The following is a 12,839-nucleotide window of genomic DNA, read 5'->3' as shown; positions in this document are numbered from 1 at the left end:
TGGTCAATCCAAAATTTTATAGTTGTCACCAGAACAGGAAACAGAAAAAAAAAAATTCTACGAGGACACTTGTTTCAGTGAAACTGTCTACGATGGGAATTCACAAAATTGTGGAGACATTTGCTTGCACTGCCTGTGCGGTCTCAAAGACAGGAGATAAAGGGAAATCTCTCCAATGGGACACACACACCGGAAAAAAAAAATGACAGGGGTTTTAACCTTTCTCTACTCCATTTAAAACTAAAATGTTTTGTCTACAAATTTATGCCTTCAACATTGACTTCAATGCATTTACCAACATGGGTACAATTTCACCAAAATGTCCAGATTTTCACCACAATTTTGGGGAATGAAACTGCTCAGTTTCACTCATCTGCAACCTCATCTATGAGACAGAATTTATAATGGACAGAGTTTCCAAGCTATCCATGATCTATCCAATGCTAAGAAAAAAGTTTTGTCTGGAGTTTGGCTAATCCCCAATTTGTGCTAAGCAAACACTTGATATACTACAAGGGGAGATGTAACCTAAACATATTGTGACATATTGGTCTGCACATTGAACAGACAGATGAGACGCGTGCGAATGGATTTATTGGTTGATGGTATACATTGAGGACATGAAGTCATCAGGCTGAGTCAGGGACGGTGAAGTGTAAAATAACACATGTCCAGGGTGAGTGATGGAGGGGACACAAAGACAGTGGCTGTGCCAGTAGCAGAAGGTGACTCACCATCAGATACAGCTAACACAGACAATCAGACGCGGCACAATCCTCAGAACACTGACGTGTATTTGAGTGAAGCACAGAAAGACATAAAACCACGGTGAACTTTTGCTTCAGAGTCCAGTATAAAAATATAACACAGAACCTTGTTGAAAAGAAAAAAACAATAAATGTCGCGCTCCCAAATATGTGTTAATTATTCAATACTGTGTACCGACACTCTATTTTAAATAATACCAATTAATACATAATTAATGTGAATCATTCAAAATAATATAAAATAAAACATTTGTGCCACCTAATATTACTCACAAAAATTATTTAAGTGAAATATTATAAATAATATAAGAGTCTCTGGTGATAAATAAATAGTGACAATCTCCAAAAACGATAATGTGATCCAAGGTGATATTTGTGACTTCCAGTGAATCCTTAATGTGATTAGGCTATGCGCTCACCTCCTTATAAGTCTAATATATAGGCATACTCTGCTTTTTGTTCACAAATGGAACCCGGTGTAATGATTTGTTGCACCGTGCATTGGATGGTGGGTATCTCTTATATGCTTCTAAGGCTGGCCATACACTATACAATTTTCTGTCCAATTTCTAATCAATTTCTTTTAGATTTACCTTCAACTATGTAGTGCCAGAGCCCACCTAATTGGATACAATTGAAAGTGTCGTTTAGGTTTGACCTCCTATTATATGGTTTTTGGTAAATCTAAACCAAAAATCTCAAGAAAATTGGATAATCTATGGCCAGTCTTAGTAATCCTCTGCCAGTATCCCTGCCGGGATCTCTCCCTCCTTCAGCTACTGTTTGTCTTCTCATCAATCCTGTTCTAGATGTTCCTCAGTGTAATAATGTATGGAAAGAAATAGGGATATAGTGCTTTATCCTTTTGAAATAGACTTTTATTATGTGCCCAAATACTGCACTCACATCTCATAAAAACAACAAGCGCCTTTCAAATAGCAATCTTTAGCTGTGTGCGCCGCACAGAGAGTATAGTCGCCGTCCATGGGTGCAGAGCTCCGACGTCACTCTACACCCGTGGACAGCGAGTACACACCATGTGCGGCGCACACAGCTAAAGACTGCAGGTTTAAAGTGAAACCACAGGCATGTCCTGAAATAGGAGGTTAAAGAAGAGCTATCAATATTTTTTTTTCACTGATCTGTTGTACTTTGTCCCATGTTGCTATAGGGCCTTCCTAGGAAGGAGACAAGCGGCAGCAAGAGGAATGCACAGGGATGGAAGGCTGGCACCCCCCCTCCTTCCGCATTCCTCTTGCCGGCGTTTGTCTCAGGAAAGTTCTGGAAGCTGAGAAGTTGGTTGGTTGGAAGTTGCTGGATGGCTGCAGGGAAGGGGGAGCACCCAGTCTAACCTCATAGCTAGGTTTAGGAAGCAGCTACCAACATGGGAAAAGTACTACAGTAAATGGGGGACAGAACAGTATAAAATGTGCTGATAGATCTTCTTTAAATGGAATTCTGATCTGCTTATATTTTGCCTTCCCTGGTTCCTCACCACTCTATTCATCTTCATGCAGGTTTTTTACATACCTTATTTTAGACCCTGCAACGTCATCACTTGTTCTCTGTGCTTCTCTATACAATGCAGTCAGATCATGGTTGGTGGGAGGGGCTGGCAGGGAGCGGTACATAGGCTCTTGAAACAGGAAGATGTGGTAAAGCCCACATGTGATGCTGAGCCTTCATGGCTGAAAGAAATTAAATCTTATAAATGAAAGAGGATTTCCAGCAACAGATAGGCTGGTTTGGAAAAAGCTGGATGATGTTGGATGTCTAGCCAGGAAATGAAGGGGTCTATAAAGGGGCAGACTGACAACTCATGGGGCCCCCAGGCAATAAGGGATCATGGGACTCCTGTGTCCTTGCCAAAACTCAAAAAGCCTATGAAAAAGGTACCAGACGCATCTCATAGGGCCCCCTACTGACCCCGGGCCCTCGGGCAGTGCCCGAGTTTCCAAATGGCCAGTCCGCCCCTGGTTCTATATCTGGTGTGTGTGTGTGGGGGGGGGGTTAGGCAACAATGGTGCTGTAGATGCTTTCCTAAAAACATCACAGCACCGTGCGTTAGTACTCCTAATTCAGAAGTGGGCTGGCTCTTGGGAGGAGTTTTGCAAATATCACAATTCTTTCATGGATAAGTTTGGTTGCTATGATTGAAAGAACTGAAATCATTAACTGAAAGATGATGAACGAAAGGGGTGGGCAAGGGACAGTGAAGCTTGGGAGGAAAGGCTAGGTGATACTGGATGTCCTCCATCCAGGAAAGGATGGTCTATCTGATTTGCTACAGCTTCTAATGCACACTGTGAGAAGCTCCCAGTGTGCAGTAAATCAGAGTAAGCAATTTCATTACAGGAGAGGAGCCGCTACAACTGTGCAAGACTGATGGGAGGGCTGAGTTCAGCTTTTAATAACTCTAGGTAAAACTTAGTTTCCTAGGTATGGATAGAGTGGGGAAACGTTAGAACTGCTGTTAGATTTTACCCTGGGTTCACACCTAAGCGGTTTCCACAGCGTTTTGCAGAAACGCGGTACAGTTGATTTAACATGATTTCCTATGGGACATGTTCACATCTCTGGGTTTTCAACCGGTGTATTTTTTGGAGAGGGTCAGGAACTTTTTTGTTGCGTTTTTGGTTCTATAGACTTCAATGGAAACGCTGTAGAAAAGCATGTATTACGTTTTTGCTGTTTTGCATTTTAAATCTGCCTAGCAACAAGAAAAAAAGTTAAAAAAACGCAAAACGCATCAAAAATGCGTAAAAAACACAGGTGCAAAAACGCAAAACGCAATGCAGAATCGGGTGAAACGCAACCTGTATAGGTGTGAACCTAGCCGTAATCCTCGTCAGTGTCCCCACTGGGGGGATCCATCAATACAGTGCTGTGAGTGAGCGTTGTCACCCTAGGACAGGAAGTGTGTTATTGGCAGGATCACCAGGTGAAGGAAACTGATGCAGCCACCACATCGCAGGATTGGTAAGCTGCAATCTATTATATATTTTTGTACATTTTAATCATTACTGTTCTAGAGCCTGGAGCAAAGTTCTCTATGAAGGACGAGTCAAAAGAGCCTGTGCCTAAACTTGGCCCCTGCAACCAACCCGCAGCTCAATTTCCAAAGCCCTCTTATCGTGCTGTTGAGAATTCACGGTATGGACAGCGAAACATGAGGAACCAATGAACACGGACCCCCAGCCGCTTGGCTCTTATGTAAGAATGTGCGCGAGGCCATATATGAAGTAAAAGTTTATGTGCGGTATGGTTTTAATTTGACATGCCTGCTTATGAGTGGGAAGAGCTGACTCAGAACCAGATTGTTTTTATACCATACTTAATTAAATACTGACATTACGTTTGTTGTATAGTTCGAGATCAGCTGTGTGCTGTGACAACGGCTACCACATATTTGCACAATTCGTGAGGAAAGCAGCCATTTAGGGGTTAACTACAGAGCAAATATGAGCTTGTTATTAAGTAAGTTATTAGAAAATTTCTGATAAGAGCACAAAAATCTAATTATTGCAGAGAAAAAGTAACAAACGGTGCACTGTATGCATGGTCACTGAGACAATTGTGGTGGTCCTGGGGATTGTTGGTCTAGGACATTGGTCTCCAAACTGCAGCTCTGGGGACAGAAGTGGCCCTTTACTTGCCTTTATCCGGCCCTTGAGGTACTGTTCCATTCACTGATACCAACAATGGGGCATTATTCCTCCCACTGAAACCATCAAAAGGGCACAATTCCTCCAACTGATATCAACGATGAGGCACAATTCTTTCTATTGACGCCAATGGTGGGGCACAATTCCTTCCATAAACGCCAACAATGGGGCACAATGCCTTCCACTGACACCAATGATAGGACACAATGCCTTCCATTGACACCAATGATGGGGCACAATTCCTTCCATTGACACCAACGATGGGGCACAATTCCTTCCATTGACACCAACGATGGGGCAAAATACTTTCCATTGACACCAACAATGGGGCACAATACTTTCCATTGACACCAATGATGGGGCACAATTCCTTCCATTGACACCAACAATGGGGCACAATTCCTTCCATTGACACCAACGATAGGGCAAAATACTTTCCATTGACACCAACAATGGGGCACAATACTTTCCATTGACACCAACGATAGGGCACAATTCCTTCCATTGACACCAACGACAGGGCACAATTCCTTCCATTGACACCAACAATGGGGCACAATTCTTCCATTGACACTAACAATGGGGCACAATTCCTTCCACTGATACCAATGATGGGCCACTATTTCTCGCACTGACACCAACAATGGGGCACTATTCTTTCGACTGACACCAACAAAATGGCACAATTCCTTATGCTGACATCAAAGATTGGGCAGAATTCCTTCCATTGACACCAACGTAGGGGTACTATTCCTCCACTGACACCAAAGATAGGGCATTGTTTACACCCAATGGACTCCAAGTTATTTTCTACTCCCACTGTCCCTAGTCTAGCCCCCCTAAAGTCTGAAGGACAGTAAACTGGCCCTTTGTTTAGAAAGTTTGGAGACCCCTGTTCTAGGAGGAAGCTTTGCTATGGATTGGTCATCCTTAAAGTGTATTTCTACTTTTGTAGCCAAATTGGAATAACACCTATAGTACTTTATATTTGTTATATGTTCCCTTTACATAGCATAGCATAACTTAAAAAAAAAATTGCTTGATGCCTTTTTAATGTGTTTTGCTTGCTTAAAAATCCATCCATGCTCTCCCTGCCTTGTAATGTTTAAGAGGGGGCTGTGGAGTAATGTTTAACATAATTAATCCTCTCTGTACTGTGTTCGCAGTTCTTCATTTTCGGCTGTAAACTAGATTTGAATGCTGTCTGTCCTAAAAAGGCTTGCCCTCCTGCAATGTATGTTAAAGTGGTTGTAAACCCTTACATATACCCAGTGAAGTGACTAGCATCAGGTGATACACAAAGATGTAATAAATCCTCCTGAAAGTTGTATCTGTAGACATATCTCCTCTACAGCCAATCAAAGTGCAGAATTTATACAGTTTGTCTGCGCTTCTGAAAACAGGGGACGTAGAGCTGAAGCTACATGCTGCAGCGTTCAGTAAGAGCTGATTGGAGGGAAAGGACACACCTCCTTAACACAGCAGAGGAACAGAGCTGAGGATGTCAATCACAGGTCGTGTTTTTGAGCTCACTGCCTTCTCACCTTATTAGCTCTTAGTGTTAAGAAAACTGGCCAAAAGTGACTCATGCAGATAGCAGAGTAAGGAGGCAGCAGACAGAAATAACACTTAGTGCTCTGGGTAGAGACTAGTACACACTATAGAGGGATATGCTTTGTTATATTATATATATATATATATATATATATATATATATATATATATTTCATGTCTGAGGTTTCGGATCCTGAGGGATTGTGTGGGGACAAAGACACTGTAAGACTGTCCAGAAATTATTAGAATCATCCATGACCATATCCTTAGAATAATCTAAAAGGAAAGAAATCATTTAAAAAAATGTTTTAGGTATGCTGTGTGAATAGGAACACACAACAAACAGGATCCTCTCCTGCACTAAAAATGCTCAGTCTGATTTCACTGCACACTGAGCTTCTTGCAGTATGCATTAGAAGCTGCAGCAAATCATACAGATCGAGCCTGCTTCATTTGCTGGCTGGATCATGTCCAATATCATCTGACTCTATCTTACATTTGACTGGATTTTTAAGGCAACCATGGATTACACAAAAGAAACCAGTTTTTTTTTTTAAAAAAAAAGGAAGTCGACATTTTATTTCTACAAGTCATTAAAGGTTTTTCGTTTTGCTTGTCAGCACATACAAAATGGTCATTAGATATTGCCAAATATATTACACAGCAATTCTCACTGTTCATTCACTTTATGAAATGACGGTATATTATGATATATATCCGGTGGTATCCCCCAGAGCTGAATTCCATCTTTCAACCTCAGAGTTTGCCTGCAGATATATTCAGCCTGGGATCCAATGCGTTTCGAATGCATTAACATAGATTCTTCTTCAGGGATATGATATCGCTCTATAATAATAATTATTAATAGTCAATTTTAACAAACATTTTTATAACAATTTAATACTGAACCAAACTGTATGAGGTAAACTTACATAACCACCACGGATAATCAAGGGGAGGGGATTCATATCCTGACATAGTGAAACACCTTCTCTTCTCAGCAGATGGAACGAAAGAGACAGAAGCCTGAAAAGGAAGCCTAATGCAGCCACCACATTGAAGGAATGTCATGCTGCAGTGAGTTACATTTTTGTCCTTGGGTTTAACTATACTTTAATATAATGACTCATTATGGGTAGTAACACACAGAACAGTTTAAAGGGTTACTAAATCCAGGACCCTGCATTCACTATATCTGGTCTCTCACAGTACACACAACATGGAAATGCAATTATTTTAGTAAATATAAACTGCTAAATACCTTTTCTCATCAGCAGTTAGAGCAGTCTTGTGACTTCTATCAGTGTCAAGCAGAGCACATGTTAAAGCTTGTAGTTTTCATTCTGCTCTAGGAAGATGCAGGACCCCTGATCTCTGTCTGGACAGTGCTAATTGGCCCTGTGCTGATCACATGCGCTCTCCAAAAAAAAAGAAAAACTCTCGAACAATACACACCAAACTGAGCATGTGCAGAATGACTCCACAGGATATGTCTTATCAGGAGATAAGAGGGGGACACTGGAAGATGGGGAGGATAAGAGAAGACAGGATCAAACATCCTTTTTTTACACAATGCGGAGGATTAACCCCTTAGGTTCTAAAGTGAGTACAACAAGCATGCTTTCCTGCATATACAGACTGAGTTTACTGTTGTGGGTTTAATAACACTTTAATATTAACAATGTTGGATATCGAAGTTTAATAACGCCACCAAATATGGACTTGGTACTGTTTTTGTCTGGAGCAGCTATTGAAGTCCCCTGTCTTTTGTCTTTCTCTCTATCTTTTTCTCTCTCACACAAGCAGGATATATTTAGAATTGTTTAGTATATCAAGATGTACTGAGCAGCGGATGTCTGACTCCATTCCAAACACTTGCAGGTCTGCTGCCGTGGCTGCCAAGTCCTCTGCGCTTCTCCAATGTGAGATGCTTTCTTCTCTCTTTCTGGCTTGTTTTGTAGTTTTTGGGAGAACAAACACAACCCACCCTAAAATATACCATCCATAGTCCAGCAACAGGCTCAGAGTATCTTTTTGCCTTTGTCTCCTAGCCTGGACTGGTGCTGGGACAGCTCTGGCATTTACCTGTGCAGCTGCTATATGTGAGTTTCTCAGATCATGTGTGACCAGGCTACTAATAGCACTGATGTAAAATACAAAATATAAAACCCAACTTTACTTCTTGGATACAATTATTATCTGTGTCAGTAAATAAACATAGGAGTCTATCTATTATAAAATTGCACAGCTATTCATTTAGTAAATCTGCATACATATTCGTTCTGTGCAAATTGGACAAAACAAATGTTGTTTAGACTATTTTCTCTTCTGAACAAATGTTCTTTTTTTATTATTATTATTATTATTAGTAAAATCCCATACTATGGTCACGAGATGGAGCAGAGGAGCATAGAAAATACTTGTTTGTAACAAGAAATACAATGTAGCAATTCTAGAGAATGCTAGAGGGAATTGGCAAAAAAAAAAGCAGCAGTCGAATCCCTTTTATTTGCTAATTCCCTGTAGCATTTTCTAAAATTGTTACATTGTATCTCTTGTTACATAGATTTATGTATTTGCTATACTTCTTAGCTCCATCTAGTTGCTGTGATGCATATTTTACTATAGCTGATGTCTCTGCAATCATCAATAATACTTCAGCCCCCTCCCCAAACAAATTAAAAGTCAGCAGTTACAAAAATCTAAATGTGCCCAAAAGTAGAGGGGGGGTTGGAAAAGCAGGACTTCCCTTTTGGATAAAGTTCCACTTTAAATTCAAGCAGTGTAATTACCTGAATGTGTTCTGGTTTTAGCCTCTTGCATTCCTTATGTAGCAGAACTGGAGAATGACAAGAAGAAGTAGCAAAAGGAGCCAATCAGTTTATATGCTGACAAGAAGCATGCTATTTGGAGGAGAAAACAGAGTGACAGAAAGATGAGCTCACCACTGTGCTGCTTCTCTTTTCTCTGTCCAGTCACAGACTGGGGGCTTGTCCGGGATACCATGTGGATTGAATGATGTTGGCCAGACTGAGAACATCTAGTGATAATAAAACGTATTGTCAGGGAAAACTTTGGATTGATGGAGAATATTGCAACAAAAATTGGTTTTGTAATTTTATCTGTTAACAGGTTTTTTTTTTTATTATTATTTTTGGCTGGAATTCTGCTGTAAATTGTTAAAGCTTATATGTAATTTTAGCAATTAGGTTGCCACCTACCTTAATAAACAGGAGCCAAAGACAAATAGGGGATGTCTACTGAAATCTGAAATCCCTTATAATTCACCTAATTGGTAACATGAATGAAATACCAGTTCCTTGGGGCCCATGGATGCCAGTAGATGTACAGTATGTATGACATTTGCACAAGGTTTACTGTTGCTCACAACAAGATGTCCTGAATGTCCATTTAGGTGAGAGTTTCACTTTAACGTGTTCGGTCATTGGGAGATAAATTGCTGTGAGCATTTCTGCCGGTTATTTTTGTCTAGTGCTTCTGTATATACCTCAATATGATAAAGAGCAGCCATACTTAACGAGTCCCATTGACATTGCCGGCATATCTGGACATTCCTAACCTATAAACACATGGAATTCCAAGCCTGGAGGAAGAGTCTATGTGTCACAAATAGTTCCAGGAGATATCCAAACCCTTCTTGTGGTTACACCAGCACTCCGCCCTGTCAGCTCTGTGACATCAATTTATCATTGGATGTGAAGGGAAGTTTACTCCAGCTTCTGCTGAAATTCAAGTACACCTAAATGTGTTCATCACAGTCATCACTCTAAAGGCCTGGGCAACATGGCGAGTACATCAACGAAACCCTATTGCAGTCTGAGGTTAGTTTTCCAGGTCCTAGAAGCTGAACTGAAATCTTACCTTTAGTCTTACACAGCAGTACAGGCTCTCCTCCTATACTGAATTTGCTTTCCCTAATTCCACTGCATACTGTGAGCTTCTCACAGTGTGCACTAGAAGCTACAGTAAGTCAGATAGAGCCCATCTAATTTTCTGGCTGCAGGATGGCCAGCCTCATTTAGCCTATTCCTCCTCAGCCTGACTATCCCTGGCCTTTCCCCTTTAATTTTTCTGGATTTCAGTTCTTTCAACCAAGGAGGCTCAGCATTACATGTGGATGTTACCCAGGGCAGTTGGAATGCAAATGTTGCCTGCCTAGGAATGTCCACTCCTCCAGACTCATATCCACCTATCAGGGCATTTTGATACTTGCATGACTCCTCCGAAGAGCCAGTGCACTGCTTGCATCAGGGCTGAGGGCTCCTGAGAGGAGTACTGAGGCAGGGTGTTGTTATGTTTTCAGGACAGTACCTTGCTGGCCCCTCCCACCAGACTAGCCTGCACTGCATAGGGAAGAGCAGGGACCCAGTAATTATTAATTGTATTATACAGATTTTATTTAGCACTAACAGTTTATATAGTTTCAGTTCAGTTCAATACAAGAGGGTTAGAGCCCTGCTTAAAAACAAAAAAGGTTTTATTTATGAAAATGTCATTAAAGCAGAGTTTCACTCACTCTGTAAAAAAATAAAAGTCAGCAGCTACAAAAACGGGTAGCTACTGACTTTTAATAAACAGCCACTCACTTGTTCCACGATCCCGCGTTGCCCCCGCCGCAGCCCGTTTCACTGGTCGTCCTGTATTCTAGGTGCCTGCATCTTCAGTGTGGGCACCCGGCTGTGACAGCTTGCAGCTTCACAGCCGGGTGCCCACTGTGCATGGGCGAGTAGCGCTGCTCTTCCTGAATGGCCCCATCCTCTTCTGGAACCTGTCACGTGTCCCACAAGACTTCAGGGAGGGAAGGTAGGAGGACAACTTCAATTTCCAATCGCCTAGGCGATTGCAGCGGAAGTGGGAGTGGGTACCTGTCAAATTCGGGTACCCGCTCCCCAAAGGTGCCAATCCTTAATGGGGAGTGGGGGACCAATCTTTAAAGTGGACCTTCCCCTTTTGGGTGGAACTCCACTGTAAGCGATTGTTCTGGCTTTTGAAATGGAATATTGCAACTATTTAGAAATGGATAAGAGGTTTAGCACTGTAAAAAAAACTTTTTGATTGATAAATAGTGTATTTTAATACAGGTATATACATCAGACCACAATGAAGAACAAAAAGAGGAGTAAAGAGGGACAAAAGTTCAGAAAGAGAGAAAGTCACTCCAAATCAGGGACAGTTGGGAGGTATGACTTCTTGATGAATACTGGCCACACTACACAAAACTATTTCTGAGAAAAAAATTGTTTATGGCCACTTGTTTAAGTCATATTCATTAAATTATTATTATTACATCGAGTTTATATAGCGCCAAAGGGTTTGCTCAGCGCTGTACAACAGAGGGGGGGACAATACATGAAACAGTACAGCAACAACAAACAGCACACGAGGGGTTAGAGGGGCCTACTCTTTCGAAAAATAAATTAACCATTTCCCCCCCAACAAAATCCCAGTGGAAATAACGATTTAATCGGGTTATCTTTTATGAGAAGGATACGTATGTTTTATGAGAAGATAAATGATCTTCTCAAATTCCACAAGATCTGGGACCAATGGTGTAACTCTCATTTTACATTTGGGTTGGCCTGCCCAGGACCAATGAAACAACCACTATAATGAATGTGTTTGCTTCTTTGTCATATGTCATACATGACAAGTATGTAAAAGAATTTGCAAGAGAATGTTTTTTTTGTATTGATTTGATGTATTTATTTTTACTGCGAATATTTACTGTATGTATTTTATACAACTGTCAGTTCAACAGATTTATAAAAAAAAATATGCTGGATTTTGTTTGGTTTATTTATCAAAGCTATTTGTCCTTTTGCAGTAAAAACCTCATAACATTTTTTCAGCATAAGTTCATTACAGAATCACTAATTCTCGAAATGTACTGTATACACTATAACCACAACTTCACCTAAGGATGTGATATGTATGTTCAGGTTAAGTGGTGGTATATTGTATGATTTCACTGTGAATGATATATGAAACTACTGTACTGTAATTCTTTTTTTTTCTTATAAGACAAAATCAATAAAAAGTCAAGTATTAAAAAAATCACTACTTTTTTTTAGAGCATGAAACCTTGACCAGGAGAGCTTGCACAACCAACTAACCCTTTCATGTTACAGCTAAATAACCATTCAATGGGTGCCATTGTACAATAAATGGTAGCTATGCTGATGATGAGTGTTCCTAAAGCTGGCCATACATGGACTGAAATTTAGCCAGTTCAGCAGGAACCAGCTGAGTTTTGATCCTTGTATGGGCACTGTTGTTGAACAGGAGTCGATTTACCGATCAACTTCTGTACAACCAGGCAGATTTAAGTTGCTCGATCAGTGCGGCAGGCTATAGACTGCAGCGCTGATCAGTGTATTCTCATGGAAGGAAAGTCTTCCCACTGTCAGAATACAAAAGCTTTGCAGAGAGGATTTCTATGTCCACCTCAAATGTGTGGATAGGAGAATCGGGTCAGTTTTTTTCATTCAACCCACTGGCTGAATGGAAAAAAAAGGACTAATATATGGGCAGCTTGAAGGACATGATTTATTGTGTCACACTTTTTCCTATCATTCAGCATACTATGTGAGTCTCGGAATTTTCCAGATAATATCTCAGAGCCACAAAAGCTGGTTCTGGAAAACTTCCTTCTGCCATGTGATCACAATTCTGATGGATAGCAGATAGCCATATAATTCCCCCCATGTGTCACTGACTGTGAGGTCTGCCCTTATTGATGTCTGAATTATTATGATTATATTATTATTTATTACATGATTTACTGTATAGCACCAACAGTTTGTGCAGTGCAGTTACAATACAATTCAATATA

The 12,839-nt window shown here is 40.7% G+C and overlaps 1 long non-coding RNA gene across 1 annotated transcript; it reads right to left on the bottom strand.

Moving 5' to 3' along the window:
* Positions 1-594: 594 nt before the first annotated feature.
* Positions 595-7,402, bottom strand: LOC149456403 (uncharacterized). Its single transcript, XR_016313880.1, has 3 exons — positions 7,248-7,402; positions 2,298-2,455; positions 595-873 (listed from the first exon to the last, which is right to left on the bottom strand). It is a non-coding gene; the product is annotated as an uncharacterized LOC149456403 (long non-coding RNA).
* Positions 7,403-12,839: the final 5,437 nt, after the last annotated feature.

The sequence above is a fragment of the Staurois parvus genome, unplaced genomic scaffold (assembly GCF_062004578.1).
Source record: "Staurois parvus isolate SC_StPar_1 unplaced genomic scaffold, SC_StPar_1.0 ptg000362l, whole genome shotgun sequence".
NCBI lineage: Eukaryota > Metazoa > Chordata > Amphibia > Anura > Ranidae > Staurois > Staurois parvus.
This window is presented reverse-complemented; position numbering and strand designations above follow the sequence as displayed.